General features: G+C 36.4%; 1 protein-coding gene across 1 annotated transcript in view; it reads right to left on the bottom strand.

Moving 5' to 3' along the window:
* Tbc1d12 (TBC1 domain family member 12) overlaps positions 1 to 15,594 on the bottom strand; it is a 99,395-nt gene that overhangs the window by 44,399 nt on the left and 39,402 nt on the right. The window lies entirely within an intron of this gene.

The raw sequence follows: 15,594 nt of genomic DNA, 5'->3' as shown, positions 1-15,594 counted from the left end.
AGTAGCTTAAGTAGCATTGCCTATAATTTTTGTACTAATATTACACCTTTTCCAACTCAATTGCAAAATGTGAACTGAAGATAAAAAGATTTAAATTTTCTCATTTAAAAATTTGGTGATATTGAAACTAAATCTAATTTGAAACACAATTTTTTTTAAATGACTTAGGTTGTCTTTAAGGATTCTCTATAAACTTCACCTTCTTTGTGGCACCAGCCACTGTTGGTAAAGGTTTGTATTATTGTTTTAAAATTATCTTTAATTCTTTATCTCCCCTTCCTTTTACTAAATCTACACTGTTAATCTGAGCATTCCCTTGTATAACTTTATTGGGTTTTTACTGACTTTATTCTTCCCTCCCTTGCTAGCTATTGAACCCAGCCATATTCTCATCTCTTTTTGTTTTTTCATTTTGAACCAATGTCTCAATAAATTGCCCAAGGCCAGCCTCGAATTTTCAACCTTCCTGCCTCAGCCTCATAAGTAGCTGGGATACAAGCATGTGCCACCATAGGCAGTGAGACTTCTTTCTCAAAAATTTTGGGGGATTGTACGTGCTTGTGCTTACGAACTCCCATTCCAAAGAACCAACAAACAGCCTTTGAGAATCAAAACCACAGAGTCATTATATTCGGTTTGTCTTTACACCTTTCTTTCCTAACACCTAGGATATATGTGAATTTTTTTTCATTTTAAGTTTCAATGTAACAAATTCCTTTTCTGGTGAAGTTTTTCATATTAAAAAAATATATACTGCTTGCCATGGCACACGTCTGTAATCCCAGTACTTGGGAGTACACTGTGAGTTGAGACCAGCCTGGGCTACACAGTGAGTTCCAGGTCAGTCTCAACTACATAGTGAGATCCTGTCTCAAACAAACAAAGAAACAAACAAACAAACAAAAACAACAACAAATACACACACTAAACATATAGGATGTTTGTTATCATTTAAATGGTATTTTATTTTCCTACAATGTGACTTGCTCTCATTGCCAGACACAGTTCATTGTATACTATCCAATAAAGCATTTTCTGTGCAAATAAATGACAGGAGCATAGGGAGCAAAATGAAATTTCTAACATATTAATAGTAACAAGTAATACTGGGACTTTGTATCATGCACTGTATTAAACACACTCTTTTTTTGTGGCACTATGGATAAATCTCAGAGCCTTCACACTGATACATCCTCAGCCTTTTTTTTTCTTTTCCTTTTTTTAAGACAAGTCTCACTCAATTGCCCAGGCAAGGCTTAAACTTTCAAGCCTCCTACCTCAGTCTACCAGATTGCTGGATTACAGGCATGAGCCACCATACCCAGGTAACACTTAACAGACCCTCACAGTGGTGGAAACCGAGGCATGAACCTGCACGCTCACTTGCCAAAGACCATAAATAACAGACACTCTAGTTCCAAAGCATGGACTTTAAAGATCTATTAAGATATCTTGTATATTAACAATGAAACATCTATTATGCAATTTAAATGAATGAGATTGGTAAAAGTAATTCACTGAAAGATTCATGGAGGAATGGAATGTAGCTCAGGGGTACAGCACTTGCCTAATACATACAAGAACCTGGATTTGCTCCACAGCAAAGAAAAAAAACAAAAACAAAAAAACTTGGGACCTGAATCACACTGATCCATCTAAATATTACAAAAAGAGATCAGCAAACAATCTGTATTTTGTGTATCATGTAATACAAAGTATATAGCACGAATTCCTGAACTAACCAACCCCCTCAACCAAATATCATGAATCATGTAGAACTGTGCTAACAAGGCAATCAAAAGAAGTGATAATCAGGCCAGGTGCCGCCGCCACCTGCCTCACAAGTGCAAGGTCCCAAGTTTGACCCCCAATGCCCAAAAAAGAAAGAAGTGATAATCAAATTAAGTTATATATTTTTAATACTAAAAAGAAAAATTAGAGGATTTTGAACTATTAAAATGTTCTTTTCTAAAAGACCGAACTACAAATGAAGGACTTTTTTTTTTACAGTAACTTATTCAGTATTCACTTTTGTCTGAAGAAAAAAGTACCTTGTAAGAGAATAGATAAATGACAAAGATCTCACTAAACAGGTGGATCAGAACTGAGGAGAAAACTACAGACATTTATTTAAATGAGTAAGAAGGATTGAAAGAAGCAAGCCAGTGGGAGTAAGCACAGTGAAAGATCAAGAAAACAGTCTTACTGAAGTATAGGAAAAGTTATGGGAAATAAGATCGTTAAGGTAGAGGCTAAATTACAGGGCTAAAGCATTTAGACATCATCATGAACAAAATGGAGAATCGCTGAAAGTCTGGATAAAACCAAGCTTTGATGAAAGTAGACTTTCATTAAAAATTAACTCCAGAGCCAGGAATTTAGCTCAGTGGTTCCGCCGCCTGCCTTGCAAGCACAAGGGCCCAAGTTCGATCCCCGGTACCAAAAAAAAATTTTTTTAAATAAAAAAAAATAACTCCATTGACCAGGCATGGTGGCACACACCTGTAATCCCAGCACTCTGGGAGGCTGAGGCAGCAGGATCACAAATTGAAGCCCAGCCTGAGCAATTTAGTGAGACCCTGTCTCAAAAGAAAAAATAAGAAAAGGCTAAGGATGTAGCTCAGAGAAAACACCCTGGGCCCCAGTACCACAAACAAACAAAAAATGTACAATTTAATATCAAGTGCAATGCAAAAATGAAGCAGCCAGAATATCAATACGTATCTACCTGAGAAATGAGCTTTGTAGAGTATTGTCACTCAAACTGAGAGAGGAGACCGCCCCTCCATATGGAATTGGGTAACTATTTACTAATTGTGTTATTAGGCAACTATGGGTTAGTCAGGTAACTATGCTCTTTGTGGAATGTACCTGAGTAACTATGACAATTTCTGTAATGTCACCAAAGGAGCTCAGAAAGTCCTGCCAGAACTCTTTCGTTCTCCCCTCCCCTCCACTGCTCTGCTTTGTGTAAATCCTGCTTGCTACATTCCTGAGGAAACTCCAATGGAATTCAGCTTCACAGATGTAAAAAGATGTATATAAGGAAGCACAAACTTCTATTCAGGGCTCTTAAGACTGACAGGACTCACTTGCTGAGCCATGAGCATAAAAAAAGCTGCTTTTTGCTCCTAAATTCAAGTGAAGTGAGGTCTGTCCGGAGCCCGCACAGTTTCAAGAAGTTGTGTTCTAGTATTTCTCAATAGTGATTCTTATAATAAACTGCTGAAAAGAGAGTATAAGCTTCATTTACTAAAAAACAGTATTAATTTCTATCCTGAGTAACGCAAGTATTTGTTGAATAAAGATGACATTCTAATGTGATTAGGATTCCAAATTATATTAGAAATAGTAAAATGTTAAATACTAGTAATTTCTATTTTAATTATAATGTGATATCTTAAGTAGTAACTAGGATGTTTTTAATTTTATATCACAGAAAATACAACAGTAACAAGTTTAGATGAATTTAGCAGATCTTAGGACTGAATATTCCATACATTTAGCAAACTGTGGAATCTATTTCAAGAGGTTCACAGTATCAGAGACTCAATTTCTCTACTGCTTTCTTAGCTCTGCCCTCCTCCATGTGATTTGAATATGTAATTAGAAAACTAAGTATTTCATTTTCATCTATATTCCTAAGGGGAAAAAACTGTTCAGAGACCAGTCGGTAAGACTCCTATTTGGTAATTGGGTGACTCACACCAATTTTCATGCTGACCATAACCTCTACAACCCTGGGAAAAGGGGACACAAACAAGGTAAGGCTTATGATCACACAATTGGGGCTGGCAGCAATTCTGAACATCAGTGTAGGAACTGGGAACCCAAGAAATCCTGGTTAGTGTGGAAAGGGGAGCTGGAATTTTTGAGACAGAGTAGCAGAAAAGAAATTGTTGAGAAGGAACTTCAGAAAATGGCACAGCAATCCTCTTGAGCCTTTGGTTAAACAGCGGTACACACATTTTATAAAGTAAAGCACTACAAAATTTGGTAAAGGACTTCTGGGGAGATCTAGGCTGAATGGCCATAGGGTGCTTCCTGCCTCTCTCCATGTAGAAATGTCTGCCAATGCTTTCTCATTTGGACCTGGACTCCAATTAGGGAACAGTCTTGTAGCTAAACCACCTAGGAAGAGAAATTCTAAAGCAGGGAAAAGAAAGTATCTCAACTTGGGACACTTAATCTGCACCTGGAAATGGGGAATACACTATCAGACCAGACATCTATACCCTCCAGCTTCCCTTCATTTCATTTCTGCACATCATTATTCTAGGGTGAACTACGCTGGAAAGACAACAATCTTAGGTGGGCTTCAATGCAATGAATTTGTAAATATCATACCTACCAAACACTGAGAAAATTTAGGTAACCTTGGGAAATTCTAAAACAGCCACTTTTCCCAGCCACTTCTGGGATGCAGATAGTTAGCAGAAATTAATGCCACTCTTGAAGTCACATACCAGATGTACAGATGGAATTGTGTTTGTTGTGGATTCTGTTGATGTTGAACGGATGGAAGAAGTCAAACTTCATAAACTAACTAGGATATCAAAATCAAAGAGACACTCCAGAAGTTCTCCTTGTTTAATGTCAGACATGAATTGTTGAGTGCTAAATAATATTTGACTTTATTCAATTCAGAAGTTAAGTTTAATGTGTCTCAACTTGAATCTTTTATGGTTTAAAAGCCTTTTTTTTTCAGTGACAACAGTCAAACAAACCCAGAGCCTTACATATAGCAAGTGTTCTACCACTGAGCTAAACCAACAGCTCTGAATTTTATTTTTAGTTCAAGTTTAGAGTATTTTTTCTTCAGAGCTAATTTACCCCACAACTAAGAAATTTTCAATGAAACTACTTTCTTCTACACTGATTAGTCTTATAACTAACAACATCCGGTAACTACTTACTATAAACAACAAAAGAATTGTCAATGAATTTGAAGTTAAAGTAGCAAAATCTATCCAAAATTAAGCACAGAAAGAAAAAAGAAAAATATAAGCACAACTTTAGAATAATATAAAGTACATGTCAGCTGGGCATGTTGGCTCACGCCTGTAATCCCAGCACTAGGGAAGTTGAGGCAGGAGGATCGCTGTGAGTTCGAGATCAGCCTGAGCTACACAGTGAGTTCCAAGTCAGTCTCAACTACATAGTGAGACCCTGTCTCAAAAAACCAAAAATAAATAAATAAATAAATAAAATAAAGTACATGTCATTGGAGTCTGGGGTACAGGGGAACAAAATACTTTGGCAAATAATAGCTGAATTTTTTCCAAATTTTATTATAACTATACCTACAAATCCAAGGAATCCAACAAATTCTAAGAATACAAATAAAACCATACCAAAGGACACCATCATTAAAGTGCTGAGAGTAGGTTAAAAGAATTTTAAAGAAGTCCAAAGGAAAAAAAGTAACTACGTAAAAAGAACTGAAAATAAAAATGGCTGCAAAAGCCTCTGAATTCATGCAAGTCAAAAAACAATACACAGCAGGGGCAGGGGATTTAGCTCAGGGGTTCCACCACCCTGCCCACCTTGCAAGCCTAAGAACCCCATCCCTGGCACAAAAACAAAACAAAACAGACAATAGACAAATCTTCAAACTGCTGTGGGGAAAAAAAAAATGCAGGGCACAGGGGTAGGGCTTAAGGTACCTGTTGACTTGGAATACTACACTAAGAGAAAATATCCTCCAAACTGAATACAAAATAAAATATTTTCAGACAAGCATAAACTAAGAGAACTTTGTCAGTAGGTGTGTAAGATATTTGAAGAGAAATTCCTCAGGCAGAACGAATACATTTCAGGGAAACACAGATTTGCATAAAGAAATAAAAAAACCACTACAAATAATAAATATAGACAAACAGAATTTTCTCCTTTAAAATTTTTTTCAAACAAAACAAAAATATATTAGTAAATGTAATAAGGATTTTACAGCACAAAAATCAGAGGGAAGAAAATGGTAATGAACCACTGCAAGATTCTTAACATTATACTCAAAGTGCCATAATATTTTTTAAATATAATTTTATTTAAATAATTTTTTAAATATAATTTTATTTAAATAATTTTTTAAATATAAAGGTAGACAGTAATAAATTAAAGATAAATATCTTAAACCCTAGTGTAGCAATTCTTAATGTGTAATCAGAGAACTTGCATCCAGGACATGCTTTCATGAGATCAGCAAAATCAAAACTATATTCATAATAACAAAGAAAGAGTATTTTAAATTGAGTAAAAATGCAAACTAACTCATTTGGTTTTATGAAACTAAACTTACCCCAATACCAATACTATACAAAGACATTACCAAAACTGAAAACTATAGATCAATATCACTCATGAACATAGAGGCAAAAATCCTCAACAAAATATTAGCAAATAATTTAACAAATGCAACTGGGGATGTAGCTCAAGGTTTGAGCATTTGCCTAGCACATGCAAGGCCCTGGGTTTAATTCTCATTAACACACACACACACACACACACACACACACACACACATATAAAGACACAAACACACAATGAATTTAATAACATATAAAAAGTATACTATAGCCAAATTCCCTGGGTGTGTGAAGCTGGGAACTTACCCTGGGTGTGTGAACTTTAAAAAAATCAGTAAGTATAATCCATCACAGGAATAGTCTAATGAGGAAAAACAATCACCTGATGTTGATGTTTATATCTGGATGCCCCCTCAAAGCCTTACGTGCTCATGGGGCTTGTGGAAGGTGGCTGGATTATATAAACAGTAGAGCTGACTCACTGATAAGAGATGGGGTCTCCTGGGAAGAGGTGGGTCACTGTGGGCCCAACCTAGAGGGCAGATCTCCCATCTTAGCTCCTCCCTTCATCTCTCTCGGCTTCCTGGCTGCTAATGAGGTGAGGAGCTTTTCTTCACCATGCCATACTGCTTGGAGCCAGCTGACTGTGTACTGAAATGTTAGTCAAAATAAAACTCTTCTCCTTTAAGTTGTGAGTGTCAGGTAAGTATTTTGTCCCAGTGTTGAAGAAAGTGACTAAGACATGAGCATATCAATACAAAAGAAACATTTGACAAAATCTAACTCACTCTTAGTAAACTAGAAACAAAAGAAACTTAATAATGAACATTTACAGAACTCTGCAGTTAAAATTACATTTCATAGTGTGAAACTAAACACTTTCTTAGGAACAAAGCAAAACTATCACATCACTGCTTTTCAACATCATTCTGAAAGTCCTAGGAAGTGCAATAAACAGGAAAAGGAAGGAAGTTCAAGACTGAGAAGGAAGAAATAAAATCATCTCTGATCATGATGACATAATCACCTCTGGAGAAAGTCCAAAATAACCAATGAAAAAAAGAAAAAAAAATGTCTGGAATTAATAAGCAAACATGTACAAAAGTCTCTATTATATACCAGCAATAAAAGAATGGGATTTGAATTTTAAAATAAATTACATTTACATTAGCATCATACAATGAAACAGATATAAATCGAACAAATATATACAAAATATATATGGGAAAAACTATAAAATTCTGATAAAAGTTATTTTAAAAGGGAGCAACTGGGGTATAGTTTAGCAGTAGAAGATTTATCTAGCAATTATAGGCCCAGGGTTGAATCCCCAGTACCACAGAAAGAAAAAAAAAATATATATACATATATATATCAAAAGGAACTACATGCTGGTATCTGGGGGAGTGTCAGGCACAGGCCAGGGGCTTTTTGCTAGGCCTTGAGGGGGCCTTCCTACCATGTGTTGCCATGCCAAGTCATGCCCGGAATGTCAGCAAGGATTGGGCATGCCCTCACTGACATCCTGCTCCTGGCCTCAGAGCCAAGGGGTTGGGGGGAAGAACTACATAAATGAAGAAACATTCCATGTTTATGGATAAGAAGATTCCATGTTGTGAAAATGGTAGTTCTTCCCAACTTAACCTAAAGATTCAACAAAATTTCAATTGAAGTCCAAGGGACAAACTGATTCTAAAATGTGTACAGAAATGTGAATTTAAAACAGCCAACTCAATACTGAAGACTAAGATACAGGACTGAGGGGCCGGAGATTTGGCTCAGTGGTTCTGCTGCCTGCCTTGCAAGCACAAGGGTCAGAGTTCGATCCCCAGTACAAAAAAAAAAAAAAACCATGATAGAGGACTGACACTACCTAAATTCAAAACTTACCACCATATTACAGCAATCAAGACAGGTGGCATAAGTAAAAGAACAGACAAATCCAAGAAACAGAATGCAGAGCCCAGAAACACTCTCACTTAAATATAATTAATTGACCTTTACCAAAACAGTGAATATAAGAGCCAGGCGTGGTGGCTCACGCCGTATCCCAGCACCCGGGAGGCTGAGGCAGGAGGATCGCTGTGAGTTTGAGACTAGCCTGGGCTACAATAGTGAGTTCCAGGTCAGTCTCAACTACATAGTGAGACCCTGTCTCAAAAAATCAAAAAAAAAAAAAAAGAAAAAAAAGAAAGAGCTATTGGAAATAAAGTGTTTGTAAATGGGGGGGGTGTGAAGGGAGGGCAGGGAGAAGGGGAATAAATGAGAATCAAGAACTATTATGTAAAGGTACAGAATCCCAATGATGAATGTAACTGTATTGTATATCTAGATCGTACCAATAAATTCAATAAAAAGAAAAAAAATGAAAAAAAAGAGTTAATATAATCTTTTCAACAAATGGTGCAGAAGCAACTGCACATCCATATGCAAAAAATGAACCTATATGCAAACCTTACACTTAGCACAAAAATGAATGCAAAACAAATCACAGACCTAAATAAAATTCAAAACTAAAACTCCTAGAAGATAACATTAGGGAGAAACATAGATGACCTTAAGCCTAATGATTGGACCAATAGACATGATAATAATAATAATATGATAAATGCTATTAATAATAAGCTAGAGTAACATCAAATACTGAAAAGGAGATGGACAAGAGGAATCCTCAGTCATTGCTGATAGAAATGAAAATAGTATAGCCACTTTGGAATATCACTGGTTTCTTGTGAAACTGAATTCACTCTTTCCCCACAGTTCAGCAAGCACACTCCTTGGTATTTACTGAAGTCAAATGAGAACATGAACCTGTACAATGATGCTTATTAGTGGGTTTATTCATAGTTGCCAAAACGTGGAAGCAATAAAGATATTCTTCAGTAGAAGAATGGATAAATGAATTATGATGTATCTTATAATGGCATTATTTAGTTCTACAAAGAAATGAAGCCAGTAGTAGTGGCACATGCCTGTAATCCCAGCACTCTGGGAAGTGGAGGCAGAGGCTCACAAATTCAAACCCAGCTTGAGCAAACAGAGACTTGAGATCCTCTCTCAAAATTTAAAAAAAAATTTTTTTTTTTTAAAGGATTGGAGATATAGCTCCCTGGGTTTAATTCTTTTGTTTGTTTGTTTTTGGTTTTGTTTTTGTGTTATTGTTGTTTTTTGAGACAGGGTCTCACTATGCAGTTGAGACTGATCTGGAATTTACTATGTAGCCCAGGCTGTTCTCGAACTCACAGCCATCCTCCTGCCTCAGCCTCCCAAGTGCTGGAATTATAGGCATGTGCTACCACGCCCAGCTCCCTGGGTTTAATTCTCATTACAGCAAAAATAATAATAAAGAAAGAAAGAGAAATGGTACCAAGCAAGGGGAAGACAAAGAAGAAACTTTAATGCATATTACTAAGTGAAAACAGGTCAATTTGAAAAAGCTAAAAACTGTATGATTTCCACTTTATATTCTTGAAAAAGTAAAACTGTGGAAATGGTAAAAATATCTTGGTTGCCAAAAGAGAGGAAGGAATGAACTGACAGAACACAGATGATTTTCTTAGGGCAGTGAAACTATGCTGTATGATGCCACCACCATAGATGCATGTCATCATACACTTGTAAAAACATATAGAAAGTACAATACCAAAAATAAACCCTAATGTAAACTATGGGCTTTAGGTGATAATATGTCAATGTGTGTTCATCAGTTATAACAAATGTACTGCTGTGTCTGTAAACATGAAATTCTCCGTTATAAATGCAAACTGCTCTAAAAATAGTTTTATGAATTTAAATTATACATTAGCAAATCAAACCTAACAATATACAAAATTGATATCTATGACTGTCATTTACCTCAAAAATGCAAAGTTGGTTTAACAATCAAAACCAACATTTACAACTTAATAATAAGAAAAATGGCTAAAACATGCATATGAGCTTTGCCTCATCTAACCAGACCCAAATACTTAATGAAACAGTTCCAGTTGGGCGGGGATTTAACTCAGTGGTGCTGCTGCCTGCCTCACAAGCACAAGGTCCCAAATTTAATCCCTGGTACCCCCCCAAAAAAAGTGCTAATCAAATACCTGAAAGAAAAATTACATCTCTGAAGGATGTCATCAGCCTCAATTGTTTTCGACATGTAATGTTTCAAACACTGAATCTGGTAACACAGGTTTATAAAAAAATAACATTTTTCATCTAGCAAAAAACAGCAGAAACAATATTTGATATAAAGCTACCTACAAGATTTTCAGACATAAGAAACAAATATATATATTACATATACTGGGGATCAAACTCGGGACCTTGGGATTGTGAGGCAGGCTCAATGGTACTACACTAAATCCCAGCCCCTGTACTTCCTATATTTAAGAAGATAAAGGCCAAACAAAATAGAATAGGGAATTTTTTAAACTGTGAAAAGTGATATAACAGATCTTAAAAAGAACCAGCTAGGGTTATAAGAACTGAGAAACACAAATTTGACCTTAAGAATTCAAGTGTATGGGGCCAAGGGGTCTGTCTTTTTTTTTTTTTTTTTGGTACCCAGGATTGAACTCAGGTCCCTGTGTTTCCAAGGCAGGCAGGAAAACCACTGAGCTAAATCCCCAGCCCTAGCGATCTGTATTCTTAACACATTCACTAACTGATTCTAATAAACAACATGTTTAGGAAGAAGAATCACAGATTACTTCAATAAATTTTAATGTTCTCATGTACAGACCTAATGCTTCTAATTTAGCTTCTAAAATGTCTCCAGAGACTTTTTTTAATATATGAATTTGAAGGTTAAAATTAAAGTTAAAATTAGTATAGCACAATCTTCCTTGTTCCTAACATAGTGCCTTGTTTTAAAGATTATATGTTAGGGGGCTGGGGATTTAGCTCAGTGGTCCAGCCACCTGCCTTTCAAGTTCAAGGTCCTGAGTTCAATTGCTGGTATCAAAAAAAAAAAAAATTATGTTAGGAGCCCTGGCAGAGCATCTTGAAATGAACGGAAATTCCTTGTCAGCCTGGCTAGCTCTCAAGGACAATCTCTTACTGATACAGAAGAGGCAAATGTTTGTTGCCTGGGCACTTGGCCAGTTCTTGGGGGCCATAAACTAACTCCCTGCCTCTGATCGTGAACACAGTTGGAACACTGCCACTTTAGTTTCAACTGCTATTTAAGGGGCCTCGCTGGTAAGGGGACTTTGGAGTCTCATCTGAGGAGAGGACAGTCTACCCTTCCCAGTCAGAACCCTGAAAGGCATGTAACAGTACTCCTGGGATAGGAATTGGAATTTCAGGTGTTGAAGCTCTTCTGATCTGGTGATGTAATTTTATGTACTTTTTCTTTCTTCTGTGTAATCGTGTATGTGTCAATTAACAGTTTTTTAAATTTTATTTTACTGCTTTTACCTTGCTGTTAGAGGCATTTGTTGTTTGTGAATCCAGACCTCTAAAATAAGTGTGTCCTCTTTAAGGTTACAGAATTTGATGTCTCAGTATCTTATTCAAAAGTATTTCGGATAAAACCTAATTTTCTAAACTTATGGCTAATAACCCTTCACCATCTATCCTATATCCCCACAATACCAACTGTTATGGTTTAGATACGTTTTGATCTTAAATGTGCCCCCCCCAAGATTCATGTATTAAAATGCTTGATCATGAGCCTCTGGTATAACCAGAAGTAATGGAAACTTTATTGAGGTGGGAACTACTGGAAGAAGTTAGATCACTGGAGACATGCCCTTGAAGATTTAGACTGCCTTGCAAGCACAAGGACCTGAGTTCGATCCCTGGTACAAAAAAAAAAAAAAAGATTTTAGGATCCCAGTCCTTTTTCTTTCTGCTTCCCACTCATGATGAGGTGAGCACCTTGCTCTACTATGTGCTTTCGACTATGATGTTCTGCCTCAACATAGCCCCCAAACAGGCCAAGCTCATCATTAACTAAAACCTCTAGAACTGTTAGCCAAAATAAACCCTTTTCTCCTCATGAGTTGATTTCAGGTATCTGTCACAGTGATGGAAAGCTAACATACCAGCCAACTAACAAAATACAGCTTGCTGTTTTCTATTTCCTCATTCAGTTTCCTCTATCCAGAATAGCTTTCTTCATTTTGTCTGCCTGGTGAGTTCTTACTAATTCACCAGAACACAATGCACATGTCATCTGAACAGAAAAATCATTCTTTCAACTCTACTCTCCCACTCTGAACACAACTCTACTATAGCACTCACTACTCATTATATGTGAATCTCTCTCCTCTCCTGTAACACTAGAATAACTCATGTGTATTCATAATACCTAAATCAATCAGGGCGAATCTATGGCATGCATGCCACAGCTGTCTGGCTGCTATCATTGACAGCTCTAAAAAGATCACCATCACTGGCCTAAACATTATTGTATTATACATAGTCAAGGTTTGTTAAATAAATTGTGCATTCAATGAAATGAAAGGTAGACAATCTTAAAGAAGAATCTAGAATTAGATTCTATTTAGGAATAATCTAAAGTGCTCTGATAGAGAAATTGGTACCTTAGGGCTGGGGATTTAGCTCAGTGGTTCCACTCCCTACCTTGCCAGCACAAGGAACCAAGTTCCATCCCTGATACCAAAAAAAAAGAAAAAGAAATCGGTACCTTAAAACCTTTTTTTCTTGCCTGTCTGTCAAATTATGTGAAAGTTATTTGACTACTCAACTCAGAGAATGACATCAGTGTTGATGAAAAACCTGAACTATCACTTAAGTACTACAATCTCATTTTCACATAAAGGATGCCAACACAAAAATAATACCTCCTTCAATTCCCTTTCTACAGAAATAGGGGTATGTTCAATATAGGATGAAATTGTTTTATATTTATAGATAACATAGATCATTTGAAATCACTCTAACTGTAGCTTGAAGGTCAGAAGACAACCACACTCCAACTTTACCTATTAACTAAGAAAAACCAGAAACCCAGGTCAACTGAACTATAATATAACTGAATATTATTAATAAATGCAGGGCCGGGGGTCAGGGATTTAGCTCAGTGGTTCCATCACCTGCCTCCCAAGTGCAAGGTCTGAATTCAATCCCCGGTACCAAAGACAAAAACAAAAACAACAAAATAAATAAATAAACAAATAAGTAAACAGGGCCAAGGATTTAGCTCAGATGGCACCACGCCTGCCTCACAAGCACAAGGTCTTCAGTTCGATACCTGGTACCAATAAATACATACAGCTATTAACAAGGCTCAATAACTGGTTCAATAGGACATAAGCAGAAATTCATACCTCCACGAGAGCATCTGATAATCCTCAAAAAATAATACTATGAACATTCTTGTGTTTTGGGAAATGATCAAATTAAATGGCAATCAACAGTGTGACCTAGCTATTATCCTAAAATGTCTTCTGTTTCTTTACTATGAAAAGGCAAAGTATTAAAACTGGCCATTTAATAAAATTTACTATATGAATATAATATTTAAAAACTAACCATGATATTTAATATACAAAGTTAAATTTAATATATATAAAAACATATTCTACATATGGTGACACTTCGGAATTGAAATGTTTCATGTATGTAATACCATGTAAGTAAAAAACACACATATGCAAAAATTACAATATGTACTTCCCATCTTAAAATGAAAAAAAAAAATTTTTTTTGTTTTTGTTTTTTGAGACAGGGTCTCACTATGTAGTTGAAACTGACCTGGAACTCACTATGTAGCCCAGACCGGTCTCGAACTCACAGCAATCCTCCTGCCTCAAACTCCCAAGTGCTCAGACTCACGACAAGGAATGGTAGGCCTTGGTTTTCCAAAATGAACATAGCAGAATAAAAGCAAAGCAACCATCAGTTAAAGATAGTTATTCAGTCATTAAATTATTTAGAGACCTATAGTAAGAAAATATTGCAAAGTGTAAAGTTACATAAATATAAAAAGTATTCACATGAATATGTAAGATAAATTGCTAAAAAGTCAAGAATACAGTAATAAAACATCAATAGCAAGACTACTGTTTGGTCTCTAGAGGGCAAACTTGGTCTTCAGGAAAAACTACATCATTAGTATCTCAGTATTTATTTTTTACATCACCCCATAGACCAAAAGAAATAAGTGACTTCTCTGTTTAATAAGTAGTATACAAATAATTTAATAAGATTAATACTAAAATAAGCATAAAAAAACATAAGTTGCAAAAAATATTTTACTTCATTTTTAAATAACCAGAATGAATTAACTGGCATGTATGCATCCTGTTCACTGTACAATTTCTTAAACCTTGAAATGAGATTAGACACCATCACTCACCTTCATTTCCTGTTCTACACTGATTTTGTATAGTATCTGGTGTTTATCACAGCAATCTCAAAAAAAGCAGATTCACAAACATGATGCCACAGAAAAATATGTAATACCGCTTAAAAATGTTGAACCTATGTTTGTCTTCATGTTCATTTTCTATACCACATCCAACAAAGGTAGAATAGAACTGTATTTACCTCCAAAAATTTAAATATTTTATGGTTCTCCTATGCCTTAGCTGTAGCACAGCAGAGTATCTGGGTACCCAGTTTGGGAATCACAGCACTCTAGTTTTATGTTCCAGCAGCTACACAAATTAGCCACTATTTTAATTACTGATAAGTAAAATTAATTACTATACTTTTAAAGATCCCAAAATAATTTTCTATGCTATTTGGGAAACCTGTTTTTCTTTTGAACAATAAAAGGAACCCTACTAAATCCTTCTAAAAAGATTTTTTTTTTCAATTTGAAGATGATTATTGCCTTAATGTGATTATTTTTATAGATTCTGTATTAAATTTGGTAAACTAGAGAACCACGCCTGCTCCCGACCCAGCAGCCATCACTCAAGCGCGGGAAGGTAGGCTGGGCCTGATCCACCTCAGGAAGGAGAACCACGCCTGCTCCCGACCCAGCAGCCATCAATCAAGCACCGGGAAGGTAGCCGCGCGGGCACCCCTGAACCCCCATAAGCTCCCCCCCACCCGCACTCTCAGACCTCCTGACTGTGCCAGTCTTTGGACCCACTCTGCCAAGACAGAGGTGGTCATTAAGGGTATTTTTCTGAGTTCCCAACTTTGAACATCTTTAAAGAAAGGGCGTGGGAAACCTGTAATAGAACGTGGCAGAGTTCAACCATTCAGAAGGATGGGGAACTCAATCTGGGCCTTGCAGCGCGAGGTCAGTCAGCGTCATGGGGTTCAGCAATCAGCTAACTGAGATCAGGGGTCTTGCATCCTCACTCTGTCTGAGCGCTAT

This window comes from Fukomys damarensis, unplaced genomic scaffold (assembly GCF_012274545.1).
Source record: "Fukomys damarensis isolate Sample0158 unplaced genomic scaffold, DMR_v1.0_HiC HiC_scaffold_20, whole genome shotgun sequence".
Taxonomy (NCBI): domain Eukaryota; kingdom Metazoa; phylum Chordata; class Mammalia; order Rodentia; family Bathyergidae; genus Fukomys; species Fukomys damarensis.
The sequence above is the reverse complement of the archived record's forward strand: the minus strand, read 5'-3'. Positions and strand labels throughout refer to the sequence as shown.